This window comes from Cyanistes caeruleus, unplaced genomic scaffold, assembly GCF_971803275.1.
Source record: "Cyanistes caeruleus unplaced genomic scaffold, bCyaCae1.hap1.1 HAP1_SCAFFOLD_69, whole genome shotgun sequence".
Taxonomy (NCBI): Eukaryota; Metazoa; Chordata; class Aves; order Passeriformes; family Paridae; genus Cyanistes; species Cyanistes caeruleus.
In genome coordinates, this window is record NW_028255886.1 from 2,713,165 (window position 1) to 2,728,437 (window position 15,273).

General features: G+C 55.0%; 1 protein-coding gene and 1 pseudogene across 1 annotated transcript in view; one reads left to right on the plus strand and one right to left on the minus strand.

Moving 5' to 3' along the window:
- Positions 1–15,273, minus strand: part of LOC147647051 (uncharacterized) — a 96,996-nt gene that overhangs the window by 68,095 nt on the left and 13,628 nt on the right. The gene's annotated exons all lie outside the window — the stretch shown is intronic.
- LOC147647054 (serine/threonine-protein kinase pim-1-like) lies at positions 3,863–6,364 on the plus strand (annotated as a pseudogene).

Consider the following 15,273-nt stretch of genomic DNA (forward strand, 5'->3'; position numbering starts at 1 on the left):
ATGCTTCTGACTATAACCAGCAAGGCTTGTTCCATCTGGGATCTTTGTTCTAGTTCTAGAAACAAGCAACGTTCTCTGCTGTAACTGTACATTCCATCACCAGCTAGAGATCCTCATTGACGAGGTCACCCAGCATCCCTGAGGCCACAGCAGGGAGGGCATCTGGTACAGCACTGTGGCTTTCCTGGGATCCTTCTGGTGCCTGTGGCTGAGAGGAGTGGGGTGGATGGAACCAGGACAGGTCACAGATCAGCAGCCCCACTGCAAGCAGTGCTTTCTCCTGCTGTGTTGGGACCGTGGGGTGACTGATATTGGGACTCCTCTGGCTTTGGCTCCTGCAGACCACACAGTGGCTCAGACACTGGCCTGAGGGAAGGGGTCTCATGGAAACCCGGCACAGGCATTTCTCTTTGGAGAGGGGGTTCTGCAGGGAGAAGGGAGAACGAGAGACGTTCCTGTCTCCTGAGATTCCCCCTCCTCTTTCAGCAGCCATACCACAATCCATCAATACCAGAGTTCATAGGATCACTTCCATGCCAGGGAGCACAAGGCACTCAAAACTGAACCCTGCCAGAGCCCAGCCCTGCCTGCCCATTTGGAGGGTGTGGGGGAATGGAATTTCAGCAGGAGCTGACCCACAATGATATTTTGCCACTTGTGGGTTTCTCACAGCCTTAGAAGGAGTTTGAGATCTCTGTCCCCAACACCCGCTCACCCTTCAAGTGCACACACGTGCCTGGGGGCAATTCAGGGTCTCTGGAGTGGTGGCTGCTAATCTTGGAAACAGGAGCTGTTGTCTTTTCCAATGGCCTTAACTCCCTTCTAGCTATTAGAAAGTGGCTGAGTAAAGGAAATGACCCTGGAGGAAGGGGACCAGAACCTTGGAAAAAGATGAAACATCTTTTGTCTGAATTACAAATTAAATCCCTTTCATTTATTTCTTTAGTACTACTCTATTACTACAAACAAAAACATGTTTCTGAGCTGACTGTTGGGATTCGGGGCTTTATTTCTTGGTCTTGTTGTTGTTATTATTATGTTTTAGTGTTACTTTTCATTGTCAAGACTTTTAAATCTTAGACATAAATAACAAATGCTGGATGTCACACACTGGGAAAATTCCCTTGTTTTTCCCACCAGAATTAAACTGGACACTCAACTCCAAGTTGCCAGTGGATTCTAAAGACGGAAAATCCTGTTAATGCCGGGTTTGGTGTGGTTTGGAGCGGGGGAAGGGTCTCATCCCCTCCCAGAGGCGCCCCAAGCCCGCTCTGCTGCCACGTCTGCGCTCGCGGGCCCTCACGGCGGCCCTGCCCTGGGGACATGGTGGGACCCCCTCCTGCCAGGGCTGAGGCTCCTCATGGCCCCTCACAGCCCCTCATGGCCCCACAGAACCTCTCATGGCCCCATAAAACCTCTCATGGCCTCTCATGGTCCCTCATGGCCTCTCAAAGCCCTTCATGGCCCCTCATTTTTCCTCACGGCCCCTCTCAGCTCCAGGCGTGGGGCTCCTCCCAAAGGAGAAGGGGTCGGGCCCTGCTCTTTCTCCTTTTATTTCGGTCCCTTCATAGCGACGAGTAAACAAAGGCTGAATGGAGCCTTTCCCCAGCGTTTCCCTCGGGGTTCATTGCGGGCTGAAGCTCTGTGCTGGCGCTGGCCCCAGTGCCAACATCCCTGCAGCCCCCAAGGCCTTTGCTGTCCCCCCGTGTCCATTCCCTGTCCCCGAGTCCCGCCCGGCTCTGGCAGCAGCAGCAGCCGCAGCGCAGCGGGCGCCGGCCCGGCCCGGCCGGGGCTCCCGGCCACGAGCAGCAGCAGCGCCGGCCCTTCCCACCTGCTCCTGCCTCGGCTTGCCAGGGCTTTTGCCAGGGCAATTCTGGACTACAGCAACAATCCCCCACAAACAGCCCTGATTCCTCAGGCCCGCCTCTGCTGCCCTCAGCCAGCCCTCAGAGGAAGAAAGGATCGGGTTCCAGCGCTGTTTTCAGCACTGTTTTACTCACCCTGAGGTGACAGCAGGAGGCTGTTGGTGCCTTGGCCTTGGCAATTGTGGATCCCAGCTGATCTTGCCCCTCTTCTGCTTGCCACTTGAATTTTAGCAGTACAGCTGCAATTGCCTCTTTCAATCAGTGCTACCCACTGTGCTTTTCTGACAGGGAACTCGGACTGCTTGTTAAAAAGGCCTCATGAGTAGTAGATCTCCAAATGCTCCCAACTCCCTGAGCACAAAATCAAAGAGAATTAAAGCCACACAGGTCACATTTGCAGTGCTCACAGCCCTGTTGCTGCTGCTGCTGCTGAAATAGAATCAACTGACAGAGGCCATCACAGAAATTGCCTTTACAGTGGCAAATAAAATGAAAAAAAACGACTAGGAGAAAAAAAACCCAGAACTCCCCAACTCACTTCACTGTTTCTACCGAGCAGCAGAAGAAAAAGGAACAGGGCACCTTTCAGGCAGTTCCACAAGCTCAGGGTTCTCATTTCATGGGGAATCTGAGATGCAATTGGCCTTTTTAAAAGGATAAAACAAAGGGAATGAATTGGAAATTATTAGGAAAAAATGTACCTTCTTATATACAAAGTTCACCAAGTCATTCCCTGCATTTCTCCTTTTCACATTCTTTCTGTCATCCAGAGAGGTCCAGCTTATCATGTTCTGATGCTTATCATCAACTGATTGTGCTCTTGATTTCTCCCAGTGCAAGAGATGTAGAATCATCTAAACTGAACACAGAAACAAAGTCTCTCTGTCAGCCCATCTTCATGTTCCAGATCACTTTCAAGATGTCCATGGGGCATTTGGAATGATCAGCTCTCCACTTCTGGCTGCACACCCTGGAGATTCTTTCTCCACATTCAGCCAGGCTTGTATTCCCTAACAATTCCTGGTACCTCATCATGTTTTCTTTGGGTAGAAGAGTAACAGTGGAAACCTTACCAATGGCACAACTCCCCAGTGCACAAGGAAAAGAAAGAACAAGTTTCAAGTGCTTCAAATATTTGTTCTGCTTTGCTGCAAGAGTTGTGCTGCAGTCACTTACAGTGTGGGAAGCCAAGAGAAGCTGCAGCTGGGGGCATATCTTGTGATAGGAGCTGCGCCTTGTTCTCCAGGACAGGTTTTTGGAAAGAACAGACGGGACTGTGGAGAAGATTCTGGGAAAATTGAAACAACTTTCTTATGAAATGAAAATCAAATCAAAAGAAACAACCAATATGTTTTTCTCTATTTTTCTCTATTTATTTTTATGTTCCCCTTTTCCATCTTGCACTTTCTCCATCCCATTCATTCCAAATGGATCTCACCTCTAAGATCTGAGACTTGGCAAGTTTTAGACACTGTAAAATACAATGAGCTATACCCAGTTTGCCTTGCCCTGTTTTCCTTGGAAAGCAATGCTGGAGACACAAGTGCAGCGCTTGGGTCGGGTACAAATTCTGCATTCAGGGAATGTGCTCAGATGGTGCCTGACCCTCAGCAGGGACAAGGCACAGCAGCAGCCAAGGGCATTGCTGTGCCCCTGTGCAGGAGTCAAGACTCTGGCTCTTGGCTCAACACGGCAAAGTTCCCGTGTTTGGCAAGGCTCAGGGGCTACCCGGGGAGTGCGGGGCTCGGGCCGGGGCCGAGCGGGCAACGGACAAACGGACACGGGGACAAACGGTCCCGGTGCTTCAGTTGCAGCGGCGGCAGCAGCGGCAGCAGCAGCGGCGGCGGCAGCAGCAGCAGTGGAAGCAGCGAAAGCAGCCAATTTATCACTTTTCTGTCTCTCCTCTCCCTTTCCCACTGTCCCACATTCCCTCCGGGTCTCCCTTTTCCTGCGTCCCCCCCTCTTCCAGGTTCCCTCTCCCCGTACCCGCCCGGGCCATGCCCCCGGCCCGCCCCCGGACCCTGCCCCGGCTCCGGCTCCGGCCCCATCCCCGGCCCCGGCCGTCCCGCCGTGGTCTCGCCTCCGCTGGGCTCTGGCTGTGCTGGCGCTGGCGCTGCTGGGCGGGCATCATTGCCTGGGGCTGGGGCGGAATCGCTGCCCTTTGGCTCCGCCTTGCCCGATCCCGGCCCCGGCCCCGACGCAGGCTCCGGTCCCGACCCCGGCCCCGGCCTCGACCCCGGCCCTGCCCCCGGCTCCTCCCGGGGCCCGCGGAGGACACAGGCGGCGCGGCCGCTGCCGCCGCCTCCGCTGCGGCTTCCCCGGCCCGAGCTCCGCCGCTCAGCAGCGCGGCCGCTGGCCCCGAGCCGCCGCTGCCGCGTTCCAATGAGGGAACGCCTGCGGATGCCCGGCCCGGGGAGCTCGGGGAGCGCTCGGGGGCCGTTCCTGTCCCCGGGCCGAGCGCTGATGGCCGCGACTCGCCCCCAGGGAAGGCGCAGGAGGCCCTGCAGCAGCGCTACGAGCTGGGCCCGCTGCTGGGGCGCGGCGGCTTCGGCAGCGTCTTCGCGGCCACGCGACTCTCGGACGGCGCCCCGGTGAGCGGTGGGCAGAGGAGGAGGAGGAGGAGGGGGCGGAGGAGATGGCGGGGGCGCGGCGGGGCGGGCAGCGAGCTCAAGCCTCTGCTGCTCCTTGCTCGCAGGTGGCCATGAAATGTGTGCCGCGGGATCGCGTCCGGCTCTGGGGCGAGCTGGTGAGTGTGCGGGGCCAGCGGCAGAAGCCGGGGCGTGCCGGGCAGGGATGAGCCGGGGCCCGGCGAGGTGGGAGCCGCCGAGAGCCCTGCGGGGAGAGCGGGCGCGGGGTGAGCGAGGTGTGCAGAGCATCCCGGGCTGGCTGAGGGGTCCCAGAGCCCTGGCCCGGCCTCAGCCCCACTGACAGCACCGTGCTCCTCCCGCAGCCCGACGGCACCCGTGCTCCCCTGGAGATTGTGCTGCTGGACAGGGTGTCCTCTGGCTGTGCTGCAGTCATTCAGCTGCTGGAGTGGCTTGAGCTCCCCGACAGCTTCGTGTTAGTGTTGGAGCGTCCACAGCGGTGCCAGGACCTCTCGCATTTGCTGGCGGAGCGGAGGTTCCTGCCAGAGGAGGAGGCGCGGGGGCTCTTTCGCCAGGTGCTGGAGGCCGTGCAGCACTGCAGCAGCTGCGGGGTCCTGCACAGGGACATAAAACCGGAGAACATCCTGCTCGACCTGGCCACAGGGCAGCTGAAATTGATCGACTTTGGCTGTGGCGCCTTCCTGCAAGACACAGCCTACACCCAGTTTGCAGGTGAGCCCTCGCAGGGGATGCTCCTGGCCATTTCATGGCCCAGCCTGGCTGTAGCACCGGGGATTCCTCGTGGTGCTGCCAGGATGAGATCAATGCTTGAGGGAAATTGATTTGGATGGGGGTGTGAGGGGGGCCAGCTCCCAGCCCTGCCAAGAGCCTTCAGCACCCACTGTGCCCTGGGCTGGGGCTGGGACAGCCAGCCTGACAAAAACCCCCATGGGGGTAGCAGAGGGCGGGGGTCTGACCCCATGCCCCAGAGAGTTTAGTGAGTCAGCGAGGAAGGGCTTGAACTCCTCTGCTCCCCACCTTTGCCTTGGCCTATTAACAATGTTTTGGAGGCCATGCAGGCTGGGAGGAGAGTGTGTTTTCTCTACCACGGGGTGGGTTTTTATTTGCTTGTCATGGTTGGGCCTCCCCAGTGCTTCTGCTGCCCTCTTCCAGCAGCAGTGGCTTCTTTTCCAACCCTGGGTTTGTAGCCAAGTGCCAGGTGCTGGCAAGAGGGCAGTGGGTCACCCCGTGTGCCGCTGGGGCAGCCCCCACATGCCCAGGGATGCTGGGGCCAGGCTCTGGGAGCAGCAGCATCCCCCTGATGAGCTCCATCTGTGTTCCACAGGAACCCTGTCCTACAGCCCACCAGAGTGGATCCACCAGCAACACTACCATGGCCAGGCAGCAACAATCTGGTCCCTGGGCCTCCTGCTCTACCAGCTGGTCATAGGGAAGCACCCATTCATGAGGGGCCAGCAGATCATCTGGGGACGGATCTTGTTCCCACGACGGCTCTCCCAAGGTGAATCCTCATCTCTGGGCACAGGGGGAACACCAGGCTTGGGAGACAGCTGTGGGCTCATGAGCATCCTGCTCTGGCAGCTGCTGAGGAGGTGGCACATGTCCTGCTCTCCTGCAGACAGGGAATCCATGGGGAAGTTGAGGCCCAGCTCTGGGCACACCCAGCATGGCCTGGGCACTGGAAGGGGGCGGCAACTTCTCCAACTGACTGGTGATTCCTGGTTTCTCTCTTCAGAATGCCAAGATATTATTAAGAGGTGTTTGTCCATGCAACCCTCGGACAGGCCATCCTTAGAAGACCTTTTCCGTGATCCTTGGATGCAGGCTGTTCATCTGCCCTAGGAGATGGGAGATATCCACATGCACAGTTGGATCCAGGGGCCTGGCAGGTAACAGCTCCACACATTTCTTGGCAATCAGTGGCAAAGCAAACCAGGCTGTTTTTGTCGTGCCTGTAGCTCTGAGCAGGGGTCATCAGAAGGGAACACACAGCTCTTGGGCTGGAGCTGAGCTGGACACCTGGTGTGGCAAGCACTGGTGGCCACCATTCCCCCTGCTTTTGCTTGTCTGCTTCACTGATGGCTGGGACCCTGGGCAGAGCACTGACAGCCTGGTCTGGCCCCTAGGCAAGGAGAAGGAGCCCCTGGAGAAGCTGTTACCAGCTGGGGCTGCTGCTGGAGACACCAAGGACAACCTCAAGGATGGCAATCTCTTCCTCCAGCTGGCCAGCTGAAGATGATGGATTTCAATTCTGGCATGTCTTCTTCAAAGACTCGCTCCACGCCCAATTTGCAGGTGAGTCCACAGCCAGGGGATGCTCCCAGATCTGGGCATGGCACAGCCTGGCCAGGCACCAAAGGTTCCCCCCTTGGCTGGGGTGGATGCAAGCAATTCTTCAGTTGGCTGCCAAGCTGCTTTTTGTCTCTGGACAGCTGCTGAGGGGCTGGGTCTGCCGTGGCTGGCTGCAGGCTGGGCACATGGCCTGCCCTCCTGCTCTGCTCCCAAAGGCAGCAGTGATGGGCAGCTTTGGGCCCAGCTCTGAGCACGGCCAGCATGGCCTGGGCACCGCGGGTGGCTGGGACAAGGGGACAGGAGCCTTCAGCTGACGGGCGGTTTCTGGTTTCTCTCCTTGCAGCCGGGCTCTGCGGATGCTGAGGCTGCTCTGGGCTCTGCCAGGGCTCTGCTGGGCTCAGCCCCAGGCACAGCTGGGCTCACCCTGCCCTCCCATTGCTCTGACAGCTTTGCATCACACGAGCCCGTTCCCAGCACACCGCCTGAGCTTTCTACTTTTGCAGGTGAGTGAGACTCTCCTGCAGGCCAAGAGATTGCAGTTAGGGACACACATCCAATTGGCAAGGACCCAAACTCTCCACAGTCCCAGCTGAATGCCTGCATCTGCACAGGATGTTTTCTGTGTCCCACTCTTCCTTTCTTTTTGGCTGCAATTGTGCAATTGCACTTTCTTCCTCCTCTAGAAGTGCCACTGCTGTGTTCCTGAGGCAGTGCAGTCTGGAGCTGATGGATGAAGAATCGCCCCTCTGCACTTCCAAACCAGAGCAAAAAGCTGTAAGTGGGACTTTGCATCTTTAAGAAACCCCTGAATGTTTGAAAGGGAATGTGCAGCTCATTCACAGGGTGAGAAGGAAGGGCACCTTCTAAAGGATTTGGGGTTTGACAGAGTTTAGATTCCCAGTGCTGCTTGGAGCTGGCAAGGCGCATAGCACTTTCTTCTTGCTTCACTCCAATTTCACCACAATTTAAAATAACAATATTGGAATCAAACCCCACAAACTTTTTCAAAAAGGTTCCTGAGGCCGGTAAGATGCATCATGCCATCAGCACATTTACAAAGTAAATAACTGAGTTTTATGTTTCAAAAGACCAATTACGCCTTAATTCAAAGTTAGAGAAGATTTTTCACTGTACGCTTGGGTTCTGTTTTTATCTTTCACATTTTATAGAAGTTTTTTTTCTTTTATTTTTCCGCATTTTTCCCCTTAAAACAGAAATCATGCTATGAAAAAGAAGTGTCCTTTGCTCCTGGTTCCTGTGTGGAGCAGCTCCCTTCCCGCTGGCTGAGCTGCTCAGGCAGAGCCCGGCAGCTCCTGGCCCTGCAAGGCTGAGGCTTTTCCCCGTTGCTGGGCACAGACTGATGGAGCAGCACTGCTGAACACGGGCACACGCAGAGGGAGCAGAGCAGCTGCCTTTGCCCACCTGAAGCTCCAAGGCCAAACTCTGAGCAGGCACGGCTGGAAGAGACTCGCAGGCTCCCTGTTGGCTCTGCTGCCCCACTTGTGCCCGGCCCAGCTCTGCGTGAGGCACAGGGAGAACAAGGGGCAGCTCCCTCCCAGCCCCAGCCCAGGGACCCCTCCAGCCCTGGGCCTTGGGGCACTGTCAGCACCCGCTCCTCCAGCCACGGCTTCTGCTGGCACTGACAGCAACAACCAAACTGGGGCTGGTCCCGAGGGAGCAGCAGCAGTGCCTGGGTCTGATCCCTCAGTGTGGGGCAGTGCTGGAAATATGATCGCAGCAGCAGCACCACCACCAGCAGCAGCACCAGCAGCACCAGCAGCACCAGCAGCACCAGCAGTAGCATCAGCAGCAGCACCACCAGCAGCAGGAGCAGCAGCAGCAGCAGTACCAGCACCACCACCAGCACCGGCAGCAGCACCACCACCAGCACCAGCTTCACCAGCAGCGCCAGCAGCAGCACCACCAGCAGCATGAGCAGCAGCAGCACGAGCAGCAGCACCAGGGGCAGGATCAGCACCAGCAGCACCAGCAGCACCAGCAGCACCAGCAGTACCAGCAGTACCAGCAGAACCAGCTCCAGCAGCACCAGCTCCAGCAGCACCAGCAGCAGCAGCAGCACCAGCAGTACCAGCAGAACCAGCTCCAGCAGCACCAACAGCAGCAGCACCAGCACCAGCACCAAAAGCAGCACCAGCAGCAGCACGACCAGCAGCCGAAGCAGCAGCAGCAGGACCAGCAGCACCAGCACCAACAGCACCAGCAGTGCCAGCAGCAGCAGTACCAGCAGCAGTAGCATCAGCAGCAGCAGCACTACCAGCAGCAGCAGCACCAGCACCAGCAGCACCAGCAGCACCAGCAGCACCAGCAGAACCAGCAGCGGCAGCAGCACCAGGGACAGGACCAGCACTAGCTTCACCAGCAGTACCACCAGCACGAGCAGCAGCAGCAGCACCAGCAGCAGCACCAGCACCAGTACCAGCAGCAGCACCACGACCACCAGCAGCAGCATCAGCAGCAGTGCCAGCAGCACCAGCACCACCACCACCACCAGTGCCAGCAGCACCAGAACCAGCATCACCAGCAGCACCACCAGCAGCACCACCAGCAGCACCACCAGCAGCACCACCACCAGCACCACCAGCAGCAGCAACAGCAGCAGCACCAGCAACAGTACCAGTAGTGCCAGCAGCACCAGCAGCAGTGCCAGCAGCAGCACCAGCAGCACCTGCACCAGTACCAGCAGCAGCAGCACCACCAGCACCAGCACCAGCACCAGCAGCAGCAGAAGCACCAGCAGCACCAGCAGCACCAGCAGCAGCAGCAGCAGCAGCATCACCTGCAGCACCAGGACCAGCAGCACCAGCAGTACCAGCAGAACCAGCAGCAGCACTACCACCAGTGCCAGCAGCAGCAGCACCAGCACCAGCAGTAGCACCAGGGGCAGGATCAGCACCAGCAGCACCAGCAGCAGCACCAGCCATAGCATCAGCAGCAGCACCAGGGGCTGGACCAGCACCAGCAGCAGCAGCACCAGAAGAAGCAGCATCATCAGCACCACCAGCAGCATCAGTGGCAGCAGCAACAACAGCAGCAACAACAGCAGCACCACCAACAGCACCACCAACACCAAGAGCAGCACCAGCAGCAGCACCAGAAGCAGGACCAGCAGCACCAGCAGCACCAGTACCAGCAGCACCAGCAGCAGCACCACTACCACCAGCACCAGCAGTGCTAGCAGCAGCACCAGCAGCAGCACCAGCAGCAACAGAACCGCCAGCACCAGCAGTAGCACCAGGGGCAGGAGCAGCAGCAGCACCAACAGCAGCACCAGCACCAGCAGCACCAGCATCACCACCAGCAACATCAGTGGCAGCACCAGCAGTGCCAGCACCAGCAGCAGCAGCAGCACCAGTAACAGCAGCACGAGCAGTGCCAGCACCAGCAGCACCAGCACAGCAGCAGCAGCAGCACCTGCAGCACCAGCATCACCACCAGCAGCATCAGTGGCAGCACCAGCACCAGCAGCACAGCAGCACCAGCAGAACCAGCAGCACCAGCAGAACCAGCAGCAGCACTGCCACCAGTGCGAGCAGCAGCAGCACCAGCACCACCAGCGCCAGCAGCACCAGCAGCACCAGCAGAACCAGCAGCAGCACTGCCACCAGTGCCAGCAGCAGCACCACCAGCACCAGCAGTAGCACCAGGGGCAGGATCAGCACCAGCAGCACCAGCAGCAGCACCAGCCATAGCATCAGCAGCAGCACCAGGGGCTGGACAAGCACCAGCAGCAGCAGCACCAGAAGAAGCAGCACCAGCAGCACCACTAGCAGCATCAGTGGCAGCACCAGCAGTACCAGCACCAGCAGAAGCAGCAGCAGCAGCAGTGGCAGCACCAGCAGTACCAGCAGCAGCAGAGGCAGCAGCACCAGTAGCACCATCGTCACCAGCACCAACACCAGCACAAGCAGCACCAGTAGTGCCAGCAGCAGCATCAGCAGCACCAGCAGCAGGACCAGCAGTGCCAGCAGCACCACCACCAGCACCAGCATCACCACCAGCACGAGCAGCACCAGCACCAGCACCAGCACCACCACCAGCACCATCATCAGCAGTGCCAGCACCCGCAGCAGTACCAACAGCAGCACATGGAGCTGACTTTCAGTGCAGCCTCTGCCATGCTTCCCTCCCTGTGCAGCAGTGTCACAGCAGCCTGAGGCACCTGGGCTCCTGCATGTTACGCCAGGAACAGAGCTGGGGACTCCCTCTCCATGTGGAGCTTCCAGATGGAAAAGGCTGCTGTGACCAGGCAGCTCCAAGGGCACAGAAAGGAGGGGCTCGACCCCTTGATCTGTGCCAATCCCACAGTCCTGGGCAGCAGCCACAGAGCCCTGGGGGAGCAGAGGGCACAGCAAGAGGGACAAAAGCAGTCAAGGTCAGAGACTGGGAAGAGCCAGACCTGGGAGCAGGAACAGCTGCTTCATTGAACTCCTGGAGGAAGCTCTTGGCTGGTTCAAAGCCCTGAAAGGTGTGAAGGGCAGAGAAGAGGCCACACCAAACAATGCTCCTGTTTTCACACCTCCCCTCTCTGTGTCCCAGAAGGAATTGGATGAACTGTATTCTTCTCTCTGAGTCGTCTCGTTCAGCGTGAGCAGCTCAGCACCAGGAGCTGAAGGAGCTGAAGCCTCAGGCCACAAGAGCTGAGCAAGAGGGGGCTTTTGGGCCAAAGTAATGCTGCTAAGTAATGGACCTAGCTGAATGCAGCAGATAGAATCCTGCAATTATAGAATCCATTTTGCTGGAAAAGGCCTCTGAGCTCATCCAGTCCAGCCAGTCACCCAGCAGTGTCAAGCCCAGCACTAAACCTCGTCCCTGAAGTGCCAAGGTCTGAACAACAGGCCCTGAGTGAGGCCTGAACAACAGGCCCTGAGCCAAAGGTGACCTCTGGATGAACCTTCCAACCAGAGGTTATCTGTCTGTCTGCTCATTACTGAAATATGCATGGTCATTAGCACTGTGATAGATGGATCCACTCATCAATGAAACATGGATTGACCTTTCTGTGTTTAGAAGCCAGACAAGGCCATTCAATCCGACATCTGGCCTTGTTTGGGGTGTATGGACAGAGTCAACTCCCTTGGTTCCTCCTTGAGGCCTGGCCAGGCTTTGGTAGGGACGCAAGAGGAGGATGAAACCAGATGTTCCCACAGCAGAAGTGCTGTCAGTTTGTTCACTCAGCACTATCAAAGCTGGGCCCTCTCTCACAGCCAGGGTTGAGCCTCACCTGTGGCTGGAGGCACCTGCAGGATTTCCCAGTGTCCAGGAGTGGCTCTCCAGTCCTTGGCTGTGACAGCTTCCCCAGCTGATGGGTGGATCTGGGGATGGCAAAGTCTGAGGGGAACTGGATCTTTGTTAATGCCTGCAGGCAATCTTTGGCAGTGATGATTGGGTGCATTGCAGAGCTGCTCCTTTTGTGATCCTTTGCTGCTTGGAGCTGCAGTAAGTGACACTGATTCCTTCAGGTGGTGTTGGTGCCTTTGGTGCTGACCCTGCCCACTGGTGAAACCAAATTGGCAAAGTCTGGCCAGATCACAACAAAATATCACTTTTTAAATGTAAATGTAAGGAATCAGTCCCATCTCAAATTCCCAGAAGGGAAGCCCTCCCCAGAGTTCACTGGCTCTGGAGTGGGGCTGAGGTGGGAGCACCGTGCGAGCAGTGGGGCAGTCGGTTAAAAGAGGCTGAACCGCAGGATGTCTTAAAATGCATCCAAACATTGCATATGGAAAAAGGAAAAGAACTTGTGGGTTTGGGAAGACAAGGATGGATTTTCTTAACAGCACCAACGGAAGGAACAGTTGTTTTTTGGAATGCTCCCACATGAAGGTACAGAAAAAGGTTTTAGTCTTGAGCTCAGGTTTGTTTGTGCAAGTAACATAATAACAATAACAATAACAACACAATGATATATATTTATATATATAACCAAAACTCAATAATGTGAAATAATGCTGAAAATACCAATTTGTGAGCTTTAGCTGCTCACTGTAAAACTAAATACCCTACAAAAAAGAACTGGCAAAGACCCAAATGTCAATGGTAAACTTTTGTGAATTGTATACAAGGAATAAAGGAGGAAGGGATAAAACTGGCTATTTTTATAGGGTTTGTTGATACTATGATGCAGAATGCTTTGTCTGTTCCTGTGAAAAGCACAGTGATTAAGACTGCTGGGTTTTTCATGTACCAGACTCTCTACAAGCTGCAGGACTGGTTGAACAGGTGAAGGAATTGTTAAAAGAGCAGTTGATAAAATGAGGAGATGGGAACCTGTCCTGGTGGAGAACCCATCTCCCAGATGTGTTCCATGCCCTTAACAATGGGCCCACTGGGGAAATGGAAACCCCTGGGTGTGCAGGGCTGCACCCAATTTGCAAACACAACCATGGACAGTGAGACTTGGACTGCCTGGGAAATGGTTCTGGGTGTGATGGCCCCTGACAGGGCCACCCCAGAGGCTGCAGGGCTGGACCTTCCTGCACTGGAATTAATTAGGAAAAAGCCAAAGCAAATGAAAGTTAACAATACAAGAACAGGAATTCAGATTCCTCCAGGACGCTTTGGTTTGGTAACTGCTCACTTGAGCTTGGCCTTGCAAAGTGTTGATGTCATGGGAGGAGGAATTGATGCAGATTATCAAGGAGAAATTAAAGAAATTCTGTTAAAAATGAATGAACAAGATTGGATTATTCAACCCCATGACAGGTTATCACAAATACTGATGTTGCAGTTTAAAAACGATTGTGAAAGAAGGAGATCCACCTCCAATCAGCACTGTTTGTGGAGATAAAAGGTTTGGATGCAGCAGTCCTAATAATGGAGCCAGAGTGTGGGTCCAGAGGCCAAATGGCCCTCCAGAGGCAGATGAAGGAACAGCTCTGGGGAAAGACAACACTGGTTGAATCCTGAAACCTGAGCATGAAGAATGGGAATATGTCCCTGCAGCCAAGTGTTCTCTGCCAGAAAAAGTCAATATTGTTTTACAGATACTGCCAGAGCAAATCTCCCTGTTTGCCCCAACGACCCCTTTGGAAAATGCTCTGATCCACAGGGCTCCATGTGAAGGCTGATGTGACACTGAGGGACTTGCACACCAATTCCAGCCAGGAGCTGGAAATTGGGATCCTCTCCCCTTCGGCTGGAGAATTGCCAGGTCCCAGTCCCTGACGGGCACCCAGGCTCCTGGCTGGAATTGGTGTGGAAGTCCCTCAGTGTCACATCAGCCTTCACATGGAGCCCCGTGGATCAGAGCATTTTCCAAAGGGGTCGTTGGGGCAAACAGGGAGATTTGCTCTGGCAGCATCTGTAAAACAATATCCCATAACATCAGCTTGTTGTGGCAGAGAACGCTTGGCTGCAGGGACATATTCCCATTGTTCCTGCCCAGGTCTCAGGATTCAAACAGTGCTGTCTTTCCCCAGAGCTGTTCCTTCAGCTGCCTCTGGAGGCCCATTTGGCCTCTGGACCAATTATTAGGACTGCTGCATCCAAACTCTTGATCTCCATGAACAGAGGTGATTGGAGGTGGATCTCCTTCTTTCACAATTGTTTTTAAAACTGCAGTATTAATAACTGTAATACCCTGCCATGGGGTTGGAAAACAAAATCTTGTTCATTATTGTTTAACAGACTTACTTCAATTTCTCCTTGATAATCTGCATCAATTCCTCCTCCCATGACATCAACACTTTGCAAGGCCAAGCTCAAGTGAGCAGTTACCAAACCAAAGCATCCTGGAGGAATCTGAATTCCTGTTCTTGTATTGTTAACTTTCATTTGCTTTGGCTTTTTCCTAATTAATTCCAGTGCAGGAAAGTCCAGCCCTGCAGCCTCTGGGGTGGCCCTGTCAGGGGCCATCACACCCAGAACAATTTCCCAGGCAGTCCAAGTCTCACTGTCCATGGTTGTGTTTGCAAATTGGGTGCAGCCCTGCACACCCAGGGGTTTCCATTTCCCCAGTGGGCCCATTGTTAAGGGCATGGAACACATCTGGGAGATGGGTTCTCCACCAGGACAGGTTCCCATCTCCTCATTTTATCAACTGCTCTTTTAACAACTCCGTCACCTGTTCAACCAATCCTGCAGCTTGTAGAGAGTCTGGTACATGAAAAACCCAGCAGTCTTAATCACTGTGTTTTTCACAGGAACAGACAAAGCATTCTGCATCATAGTATCACCAAACCCTATAAAAACAGCCAATTTCACCCCTTCCTCCTTTATTCCATGTATACAATTCACAAAAGTTTACCACTGACATTTGGGTCTTTGCCAGTCCTTTTTTGTAGGGTGCTTAGTGTTACAGTGAGCAGCCAAAGCTCACAAATCAGTACTGTCAACATTATTTCAAATTATCAATTTTTAATTATGTATATAAATATATATTATTGTGTTATATTATTATCATCATTATCATTATCATTATCATTATCATTATCATTATCATTATCATTATCAATCATCATTATCATCATTATTATAATCATTATCATCAT